Below are 12,830 nucleotides of genomic sequence, written 5' to 3'. Positions count from 1 at the left end.
TCACTGGTAAATTCTACCAAATATTTAAAGAAGAATTAATAATAATCCTTCTCAGACACTTCCAAAAAAATTGAAGAGGAAGAAATTGTCCCAATCTCATTTTACAAGGCCCAGTATTACTCTGATACCAAAGCCAGATAAGGACACTACAAGAAACAAAACAAAACAAAAACAAAACTACAGGCTGATATCCCTAATAAACATAGATACAAAACTTTTCAACAAAATATTAGTAAGCCAAATTCAACAGTACATGAAAGAATCATAAGCCACAATCAAGTGGGATTTATGCCTGGGATTCAAGGATGGTTCAACGAATCAGTAAATAAACAAACCACAGTAACAGAATGAAAGATTTTTTAAAAAGTGTATGATCATCTCAATAGATGCAGGAAAAAAATCAAATATCAACACCCTTTCATGATAAAAACTCTCAACAAATTAGGTATAAAAGGAATTCCCTCAACATAATTAGGGCAGCAAATGACAAGCCCATACCTAGCATCACACTCAATGGTGAAAGGCTGAAAGCTCTTCCTCTAATATCAGGAATCAGACAAAGGTGCTTGTGCTCTCCACTCCTCTTCAACATAGTTCTGGAAATCCTAGCCAGAACAATAGACAAGAAAAATTTTAAAAAGTCATCTGAATTGGAAAGGAAGAAGTAAAATTTTCCCCACTTATAAATGGCTTGATCTTACCCAAAACATGTACCCAAACAAATATCAAAACCACAGTGAGATATCACTTCACACCTGTTAGAATGGCCATAATCAAAAGCACAAAAGATAACAAGAATTGGTGAGGCTGTGGAGAAAAGAGAACCATATACAGTGGAATATTATTCAGCCATGAAAAAAGGAAATCTTGCCATTTGTGACAACATGTATAGAGCTATAGGGCCTCATGCTAAATGAAATAAATCGAACATAGAAAGACAAATACTGTGTGATCTCATACATATAGGGAATCTAAAAAAGCCAAACTCATAGAAACTGAGAGTAGAATGGTGGTTTCCAGGGGCTGGGGCTTGCAGAAAATGGGAGCATGTTGGTCAAAGGCTACAAGCTTTCAGTTAAAAGATGAATAAGTTCTGGGGATCTAAAGTATAACATGGTGACTATAGTTAACACTATTGTATCATATACTTGGAAGTTGCTAAGATAGTAAATCTTAAATAACTTCATCATTAATAAAAAAGTAATTATGTGAGGTGATGGGTGTGTTAACTAACCTTATTGTGGTAATCATTTTGCAAAATATATGCATGTATCAAATTATCACATTATACACCTTACTTTCACAATATTGTATGTCAATTTTATCTCAATAAATATGGGGGGAAAGCATTTTTTAAAGTCAACCAATTGGGCAAAGACTCTTGCCATAATTTATCAGATGAAGGAGAAAAACATATGTAATGAACTTCTAGAAATCAAAGTACAAAAAGACAAACAAGTCAATGGAAAAATAAGCAAAGACATAAGCAGACAAATCAGAGGAGAAGAAAACTGTATGGCCAAGAAAAATATAAAGACATGTTCAAATTCATTCTTAATTAGGGCAATGCAAATCAAGACCACAATGACATATTGTTTTTCACCCTCCTGGTTGATAAAAACTGAGAAGTTAGACAATAAAAGGTGGTGGAAAGACTGTGACAAAAGAACCTCCCTCATACAATTCTAGTAAAGATTACAATTTAGGGCTATCTTAGAAAGTTATAAAGTTTAACGGTTACACATTTTATGGCTATGTGATGACATTCCTAAACCCAAGGAAATGTTTACACATGGACAAAGGACACATATATAGAAATGTTCATAGAATCATTGTATATATGTAATAGCAAAAGAAGTAGAAACAAGCTACCTTAGTCAGGGTCCAATCAAGAGGCAACAATCACACAGTGATTTGAACAGAGAATGTTAAACCTTAATAAAATATTAACTATATTAAGGGATTGGAATAACAGGGAATTGGCTATTAAATGGTAAAATACACTAAAGGATGCAGGAATTACAGGTGTAAGGTGCAGCTGCTATCCCCAGGGCTGAGTTAGAGCACTGGAGGAAGGAACAAATCCAGAAGAGGGCTTCTCACCCAAGGCTGAGACACACCCTTCACTGGAGAAGGCACATGATGGCTCATGGGTGGTCAACAAATCCAGGAGGGTGCCATGACAGTGAACTCAGTGGAAATCCACTCTTTGGGATGCTAGTAGAAACTGTCCACAGGGGTGTGGTGCATCTCAGAACTCACTCTAAAGCCACCTAAAGAGCACCGTGGGAAATTTCCCACACGCTGCTGGCCGCCAGGTGCAGCTACTTGCCCTGTACCCCAGGAGGCCAGCACTGGAGAAGTCATACATGTGGCAGAAGCCCTCCAAGAGGAAGACACAGGAACTGGAAGAGAAGCCCTGTGTCCCCCCACTGCCCATTCCTGAGGAAGGCGAAATGTTGACAAGGTCCATCTCCACTGTCACAGAATAGGCAACAGAGGGTGGCTCTGGAGCTGAGAAGCAACAGATTGAGGGCTGGCACAAAACCCAAATGCCCAGCAAGCAGAAAATGAAGATATTCACATCATGAAATATTATCACCATGAACATAAATTACAACTCCATGCAAAAGCATCCATGGCCACTGCCTAGATGACTCTTAGTGACATCATGTTGAGGAAGGGTCCATGGAAGCAAACAGCATTATGGAGGAGGGATCAGGTGGTTGTGAGTTAATGCAATTGGTTTGATTCCTGGGTTGGGGGATGATTCACGGCTGTTCATTTTATTATTATATCACAGCAATAAATAAAAGATGGGCATGCATGATACTGAGCCAAGATGGTAAGAACATTGACATCGGCTTGGTGGTAGAGGCAATGTCAAATTACTATCAAGTTTCTAAATGTTTTCTCTCTTGTTCTGAACTTGTCTAGTGTAGACCAGCAACACCCAGTTCCCAGCCTGGCACCAGCTCTGTTCCTAATGGTTAAAAGCATGTGCTTCAGTACCCAATAGGCTTAGGTTTGATTCCCAGCTCCATCACTTACTGCCTGTGTGCATGGGGAGGTTATTTTAACTGTTTGAGTTTAGTTTCTTCACCTATGACATGAGAATACAAATACTGAAGAGAACTATTATGGGACAGGGCTGGGACTAGGGTGAGGCAAGTGCGGGCTCAGCGCTTGCGCAACATTGGAGAGTGAAGCCTTTATCCCACATTCTAGGTGCCTCCCTTACATTTCCTTAGTCCCAGCCCTGCTGCGAAGACTAATGGAAGAAGGTAAACAAAGTGCTTCCACTGTGCCTGGCACATAGTAAGATCTTAGGTAATGGTATTTATTATTATGACTCTGACTTTCTCTTAATGTTATTATTAGTTTTGTCATTTTATTGCTATTGTCAAGCTGACTTAATCTCTTAGCTCTCCATTTCTGTTCATTAAGCTGGAAATATAATGAAAATCCCTTTGGAGAGAAAATGTTCATGTGGAAATGCAATAGATTCAACTTAGCTATCTTCTCATCCATTTATTCATTTGGCAACATTTTCTAAAGTGCCTGTGATATGCCAGAATGATGCTGTTTACTGGAGATAGAGAATAAATAAGACACAGTGTGTGTTCTCAGAGAGCTCACAGCCTGAGGTCGAGGGGAAGGCCAAATTCAGGGAATGACAGTAATAGCACAGCTGCGATAATAGAAGGATGAGTTGGGTCTAGGGGAGCCCAGAGGAGGAATCACCTGGGTTTGATGAGATCAAAGAAATCTTCCAGATGGCAGTGGTAGTAGATCCAAGTCATGAAAATAACTGGTATTTTAGAAGCCTTCCAAAATATAATGGGTTCTTTCCACCCAGTGTATTTTTCCATACGGTGAAAATGCATAACACAGAGAGAAAAATCACACTTCTTGGACATGAAGTAGACCGGAGAGGTGCCAATGGTAATCAACCAGAGCAAGTACCGCCCTCTAGGGGGCATTCCAAAACATACTGGGTTATTTTTAGTTAAAACAACTGGGCGAAGTGGCTGGCATTTCGTGGGCAGGGAACTGGAGATGGTAAACATCCTGCAACACACAGAGCAGCCCAGCACATGGAAGAATTGCATTTACAAAATGCCAACAGAGTTTCTTTTGAGGAGCACTGAAAGACAGCCCGTTATATATATATATATATATATGTATGTGTTCAAAGGGGAGACAAAAAGCCAATTCTTTTTTTTTTATTCTTATGTTAATCCCCATACATTACATCATTAGTTTTAGATGTAGTGTTCCATGATTCATTGTTTGTGCATAACACCCAGTGCTCCATGCAGAACGTGCCCTCCTCAATACCCACCACCAGGCTAACCCATCCTCCCACCCCCCTCCCCTCTAGAACCCTCAGTTTGTTTTTCAGAGTCCATCGTCTCTCATGGTTCGTCTACCCCTCCGATTTCCCCCGCTTCATTCTTCCCCTCCCGCTACCTTCTTCTTCTTCTTTTTTTTTTCTTAACGTATATTGCATTATTTGTTTCAGAGGTACAGATCTGAGATTCAACAGTCTTGCACAATTCACAGCGCTTACCAGAGCACATACCCTCCCCAGTGTCTATCACCCAGTCACCCCATCCCTCCCACCCCACCCGCCACTCCAGCAACCCTGTTTGTTTCCTACAATTAAGAATTCCTCATATCAGTGAGATCATATGATACATGTCTTTCTCTGTTTGACTTATTTCACTCAACATAATACCCTCCAGTTCCATCCACGTCGTTGCAAATGGCAAGATCTCATTCCTTTTGATGGCTGCATAATATTCCATTGTATATATATACCACATCTTCTTTATCCATTCATCTGTCGATGGACATCTTGGCTCTTTCCACCGTTTGGCTATTGTGGACATTGCTGCTATAAACATCGGGGTACACCTACCCCTTCGGATCCCTACTTTTGTATCTTTGGGGTAAATACCCAGTAGTGCAATTGCTGGATCATATGGTAGCTCTATTTTCAACTCAAAAAGCCAATTCTTTTGGGCAGTTGTTGCACCTCTAGAGCTAGCCTGGACCTTCAAGTCTCCTCTCCTTTGTCAGTCATGAGCATTCCCTGAGGCAACATCAAGAATGGGCTATGCATGCCGGGCCTTGGCCCAAAAAGGGCCACACATACACATTGCCCTTCTTGTCACTAGGCCACCAAGCCAGACATCCCAGAGCATGTTGATTGGAGATTTTAATTGTAACTTACGAAAATGTCGTGTGGTTTGTCAGTTAACTGTCCCTGATACTTTTCCTTATTCCACAGCTGGCTTTCTTTCTGATAGTTGAAGAAATACTTGTCCTTTCTATCAATAAATATCCACCCTCCCCAAAGATCCACACTGGTGATGACCTCTGTTTCTAAAGTCAAAGATTTTTAAAATTTTTATTTTATGGCACCAAAATGCAAGAGTTAAATTATTTATTAAACCAGGAGGAATTGTTCTTTGCAGTTGTTTTTAACAAGCTGTATTGCATGAAGAGCCCGGTTTGCAACTCACCAGGAAATTTCATACAGGACTGAGGAATTTTTCTTACACTGGAGCATGATCAGAGAAAGAATTTTGACCCAGGAAATATGAAAACTGTACTTGACAGTATTGAACAGTATTCCTTACAGTCATCTACAAATTACTGATAATCTTCATAACCCTGAGAAATTTTCCTATAAAAATTGTATTAAAAAAACTAAATCTGAATGGAAAATTCAATGTGCTCAACATGATTTGCATTTTATTTCATGAATAAAATGGATCGATAAGTAAAATAATTTTTTAAATTTTGCTACCATGGGATAAACCTGTGAAATTTCAACAATGCACGCTAAAATGTTTATGTTTTACCAGTTTGCTATATATCTTGGGATGGCAAACACTGGTATGATGTATAGAAACTGTGTGGTTAGCGTCAAATCAGCAGGCGATCAGATCTGTTATTAGACGTTTTAGATCTAGTTTTAAAGACCCAGTTGTACAGACATTGCAGCAAGACCTTATTCATTTGACATGCCTGGAAAATGAGAAGCCAAGCGATTTAGGACCAGCATAGAAAACTTGGGGGCAGACTAACTGCTCTGCCTCTTTCTTTGTAGCTTATCGCAAATATTTTGCCAAAACATAGTATTACAAAACTATAAGAAATACAACTCCTTCTAATGGGAAACTTTGGTTTTCAGCTCTGGAACAGACGGTAAAGGTTTTTGAAATGATTCCCTATCCAGATGGGGAAGCAGAGACCCACTGAAAATAATTCCCTTGCACAAACTCACATGATGAATTAATGGGGAGGCTAGAACTGAAAGTCAAATTGGTCTCATGGAGTTCCAGAATCAACATTAGAACGGCCCTAGGGATCACTTACTAACTACCCTGCTCCTCACCCCCAGATAGCCTCTGCTTTCTGATCCCTAGTCCAAGGCTGTACCAATATTTTGTGACATCCCAAAGTTCCACTTTGATGATGATCTCTACATATAAATGGAAGTAGATTTTAAAATTCATTTTCCATTAGTGAAATGCACAGATTAAATCATTTATGTATTATACCAGGAAAGAGCAAGCAAAAATTTTCATTAAATCCATGCTCATTGTTCATTGGAAATGTGCCAGTCTCCCACATGGAGTTCACTGATACCTTCCTTATACATACTTTATATACATAAGATCACCCGAGGAAAAGCAGAACATTAGGAACAAGAATTGACCATGAGGACTAAGACAGGAAAATTAAAGGCCAGAAATGAATTTAAGAAGTTTAAGTATGGCCATTTAGTGGTAGAAGTATTTACAACCAATACATTTTCAAGGCAGGGAAAGAAAAGGTCTCAATTATCTGGACCTTAAGCTTATTAGCACAAGTACCACTCAGGATTATTATCAGTCCATCCCCATTTTCCTGATCCCACCTAGAAAAGTCTGTTTTTCCCAATGAAGACTAAAACCACCAACAAGAAATATTTAAATAAGTAATGAAAGTAATTTCCCAGAGTTAGAAAAAGGGGAGAGACATCACATTAACGCAGGAGAGATGAAGAGTGGAGTTTATATCTGGATATATTATAATGACATTCAAGGAGAAAATTCTAAAATTTCTAAAGGAAAAGTACAGATCGTATACAAAGGAACAAGAATCAGATGACATTTCATTTTCCAGTAGCAACATTGATGCAAGATAACGAAGCAGTATTTTTAGAGTATTGAAGAAAAAGAACTCTGAATCCAAAGTTTAATTTCTAGCCAAACTGTCATTCATATATGAAGGCACGATAAAAATGTTCTTTGGCATACAATGTTTCCTCACAAAGGCACACACTGAAAAGAGATCAAATTTTTTGGTAAAACTTGTAGTTTTATAAAAAAAACTGAGACTAAAGAAAAAGAGACATATAACTATAATAATCCATAGTTTATCAGATTTTCAAAATTGTTATACTATCAATGTGGTGGGTCCTGGATGGGAGCTCAAGAAATACGAGAGGCTGCTAAGTTCTCATATTATATAGGTGGATAGAGATATCAATTTAAAAATATATAATAACGGATTATTTTTTTAGTCACGAAAGGTGGGGCACACTAAAATAATCCTCTTCAATGGCAGAAACTAGCCCATGCATATGAATAATTCAAGTAAAAGTAAATGGATGAAATTCTCTAATAGAAAGATAACATTAGATTTGATTTTATAAATCCATGTCTGTACTGTTCACAAAAGACACATCTAAAACATAAAGTTGAAAGAGAAATAATGGAGAAAATATTAGACAAATGTTAACTTTAAAAGCCTGGTTTAGCTACATTAATAAGATAAAATAGATTTTGAGATAAAAATTCATTTGAAAATAAATACTATTAAGGATGGACAGGGCATTATATAAGGGTAAAAATTTCAATTAATTTAGAAGCTATAGCAACTTTAGAATTTTTTGAACTTAATATAGACATGACCTACGGGGAGCAAAATACATTAAGATAAATGGACAAATCCTCCATCATATTGGAGATTTCAAGATATCCTTCTTGATTATTGGTAATACAAATAGAAAAAAAATAGGAACAATATAAAAGATCTGGAAAACTTAGTTAAGAATCCCGACTAAGGAGCAAAGATAAAGTTCTTCCAATAATTAGAGAGTAGACACTTTTTTCAATGATACACAGGACATTTGGAAAAATGGATCAGCTATTAAGGAAAGAAGAAAGCTTTTATAAATTAAATTACAAAGAGAATTATAAAGCCATGAACTTTGAACACAAAATAATTAGATTATAAGTTTAAAAAAGTGTTTTCATTTTTTTGAAATTTTAATATGAATGCTAACAACCTTATGTTGAAGAAATCATAGTGAATATTTGTAAATATTTAGAATTCAGCAACAAGGAAAAAATGTCAAAACCTGTGTGAAATGTAATGACTTATATTTTCTAACACAAGCCATAAATAATATCAGAAAGGAAGAAAGCATCAAAATTAAGGAGCTAAATATCTATCTTAAGAAATAAGAAACAGAATAAAACCATGGGGAGCAGAGGGAGGAAATAATAAAGTTAAGAGCAAAAATCAACAAACTAAAATATAATAGATATAATAGAGCACATCAATGAAGTCAAAAGTTGGGGAAAAAATAAGCAAACCTCTGACAAGATTGATCAAGGAAAGGCACAATTAAGTAATAGTTGAAAACCTGTGGGGTGTCTGGGTGGCTCAGTCAGTTAGGTGTCAGACTCTCAGTTTTGCCTCAGGTCATGATCTCATGGTTGTGGAACTGAGCCCCACGTCCAGCTTTGTGCTCAGTGTGGAGTCTGCTTCTGATTCTTTCTCCCTCTCTCTCTCTCTCTCAAATAAATAAAATCTTTAAAAAAGAAAAGCAGGATGTCATGTGGGCCATAAATACAGATAGAGATTGGGAAAATACTATAACAACTATTTGCTTGTAACTTTGAAAACTTTGGTGAAACGAAAAATACGTAGAAAGATATAAATGACCAGAACTAAATCAAGAAAAAATAGTAAGTTGAATAGTCTTATAACTATTAAATAAATCAATGCAGCAATTAAAACCTTTCTACAAAGGAAACACCAGGCCCAGATGATTTTACAGGCAAATGATGCCAAACTTTCAAGGAATATATTGCCTCTTTTAGACAGTAGAGAATATGCCCATAAATGACCCAGTTTGTCTTAGGAAGCCAGGACAACCCTGATACCCAAATCGGCATTTCACAAGATGCAAGTATTTCATCCATGAACATGGAATCAAAACTATAAAGCATTGGGGTGCCTGGGTGGCTCTGTCGGTTAAGTGGCTACCTTTGTTTTCAGTCTCGATCCCAGGACCTTGGTATCAAGCCCCGCATCGGGCTCCCTGCCCATTAGAGGGTCTGCTTCTCCCTCTCCCTTTGCCCCTTCCGCCTGCTAGTGAGCTCTCTCTCAAATACATAAATGAAATATTTTTAAAAACTACTGAAGTAGTAACAATCATAATTAGCAGTGTATTAAAAATATAAAAAATCACAACTACAGGGAGGTTTTCCTAGGCATACAAGGATGGTTTAATATTAGAAAATCCATAAGGAATAACTCATTACATTAATTGATTAAAACTAATTAAAAGAGAAAAGCCCTATACGAGCATTTTGGTAAGTGCAGGAAAACATTCAGTAAAATTTGACACCCATTCACAATAAGACTCTTAGTAAATAGGAACAGAAGGAAACTAACTCAGTAAACGATGTCTCCTAAAAACTTGCAACAGAGATCCCTCTTAATGCGGAACTGTTAGAAGTGTTCCCTTCAAATTTAAGAATGACAGAAAAATTTATTCTGTCATCACATCGAGGCAACCCTGAATTGAAGAGTTTAGCCAGTGCAATAAGACCAGGAAAAGGGGGAATAGATTTTCTTTTTTAATTTAGAAAGTTGGCATAAAACTGTCAACACTTGCAGATGATAACATTTTTTACTTGGAAAGCCAAAATAATCTACCTAAAAATGATGCAAAATAATAAGAGAATTTAGCAAGTTGACTAGGTACAAGGTCCACATAAAAATTTCAACTGTTATTCTATACACAAGCTGAAACATATTGAAAATAATTAAAGAGAAGTCACTATTTAAGCTACCACTGTCAAAAGAAGTTCAAGACCTCTATTGAGAAAAAATTCAAAAATTCACAGAGATATTAAAAGAAACATGTATAAATGGAGAAATATTCTCATGAACCAACAGTCCGAGACCTTTCAGACCTCCCCAGTCAATCCATAGAGTCAATCAAAATCACAACTGGGGTGCTTTTAAATGAATTTTGATAAGCTGATATATATGAAAGAGTTAAATGCTAAAAGTAGCCAGAATAGTTCTGAAAAGGGACAAGGATAAGGAGCTTGTTTTACCGAACATCAAGATTTATTATGAAGCTATAGTAATTTTGTCAGTCTGGTGTTGATGCAAGGACAGACACACTGACCAGTGGAATAGAATAGAGAACTCAGAAACAAACAAATCCATGTAAGTAAATTTATTATATGACAGAGGCAATGTGTCATCTCAGAAGGGAAAAGAGAGACTATTAGAAAATGAAATGGATTTCTATCTTACACCAAATACAAAATTGTACTCCAGATGGATTAACCACTAAAATATTATTTTTAAAAAAGATTTTATTTATTTGAGAGAGAGAGCACAAACGGCGGGAGCAGAGGGGGGTTGTAGCAGACTCCCCACTGAGCAGGGAGCCTGAAGTGGGACTCGATCCCAGGACTCTGGGATCATGACCTGAGCCGAAAGCAGACACTTAACCGACTGAGCCACCCAGGCGCCCCTAAACGCTAAAATATTAAACCAAACCCTTAAAACTCTTATTAGAAAATATCAGTGAATATATTTTAGAACTTAGAGTAGAAAAAGATCTCTTAAACAAGACGTAGAAGATAAACTGGAAGAAGAAATGTGCAATATACAATCTGAAAAAATATTATTATAAATATGTAAAGAGTGGTTACAAATCAATGAGAAGAATACAAGCAACTCTCTGGAAGTCTTTAATAAGCAAGAGACATGAACATAAGCATCTCACAGAAAAGGAAATATTTATGGCTAATAAACATAGGAAGATATGTTTAGCATTTTTGGTGAAATCAGAAATGAGAAATGAAAATCATTCATAATCCTTTTATTAGTGCAAATCAAGAAGTCTGACAATACCAAGCATTGAAGAGTATGTAAATCTTTAAGGCCTCTTATGTATTGCTGGTGGGAGTGTAAATTGATGCAATCACTTTGGAAAACAGTAATAACTCCTAATGTTGAATATTCTATCATCTGATCCAGTATTCCATTCCTAAGTATGTACCTTAAGAACATTTTGTACATATACAACGGGATACACGTGCAGCAATGTTTTGGCAAAAATAATTGGAAACAACCCGAATGCCCGTCAAAGGGGGAGAACATCTACTATGACACATTCTCACACGTATATGTTATACAGCAGTTAGATAACAAACACAGTGACATATAACAACATGAATCAAACTTTACAATGTAATATTAAGTGAAAATAGTAAATCTCAAAAGATTACACAGAGTATAATACCCTTTTGTAAAATTAAAGACAACTAAAAAGAATGTGTTTGTGTGTGTATATATATATATGCTATTGTATATTACTCATATACAATCATTTATTATGTAAATATACATATATAGTATTGTGCATTACACATACACACACACATAGTGTCATATAAAGAGACAATAAAGCTTTATAAGAAGGGAAGTAAATGAACTGACACAGGATTCCATGCATTGGTTCCCTTGTGCTGGTGTCTGATGTGGTATGGATTGGGAGCAATCCCAGACTCATGACCAACTCCTACCGCTACTCAAGCCTCTTCATGACTCCACAGCAGGATGAGACAGAGCTCTCTGGAAGAGAGCGGTAAAGCCGACAGGAGGAGAGTTAAGCCATTCTTGATCTCTTACCCACCCACCACCCCACCACCCCGGTTTGCCCTTGAGTATACAGAGAGGCTCTCTCTTCTTCCATCCTGCTGTGCTTTCCTCAAATAACCAACCAGACTTGTTTCATCAATATCCAAAATAGAACAAGTCATGTTCTGCAAAGGGCCTCTCCAGCTGGAGGTCTTTCTCAGACGAGGTTTGGTGCAGTCTCCAAGGGTAGAGAGTGCAAGTGAACCACAGATCTATTTCAGGAGTTCAACAAGGCCCAAGCTTTTGGATAGCATGTTGTAACTCTAGAGAAGGTGTAGGTGTATACTGGGATTCTCTTTGCTTGGCTTCTGGAGAATCCTAAGCACAAGTATTGCCAAGTCAGCATAACTCCATAGGAATACGGGGAATATGGGTTAGAAGGTAGAGAGCCTGCCCCCCACACGGTAGCAGAGAGTTTGTGGACTCGGGCAAGTTCCATCCCCTGTAGATGTCTGGTCTCCTCATCCACAGCGTGGAAGCATCTTGAAGTCTCCCTCTTTTCTGTCCTGGAGACAACAGAGCTACGCACACAGAATGGCCACCAGGAAGGCAGGCCAGAAGGTGTTTTCCCTGATGACCCTTTGGAAATTGGCAACAATGCATTTCTCCTTTTATACTTTCCAAGAATTCTAATGGACCATCAAGTACCAAATGAGGACCATTGGAATGTCCCTAAATGAGTTATCTTTAATCTTCCTCCATTCTGAAGTCTTGCTCTTTTCAGTTCAGCTGAAATTGCATCCTACTCTGTGGTTTTGCTGAAAAAGTCCATGGCGGTTTCATCTCCTGGTTTCAATTTAGGGTCCACTCTC

The sequence above is a fragment of the Neomonachus schauinslandi genome, chromosome 10 (assembly GCF_002201575.2).
Source record: "Neomonachus schauinslandi chromosome 10, ASM220157v2, whole genome shotgun sequence".
Taxonomy (NCBI): Eukaryota; Metazoa; Chordata; class Mammalia; order Carnivora; family Phocidae; genus Neomonachus; species Neomonachus schauinslandi.
This window is presented reverse-complemented; position numbering follows the sequence as displayed.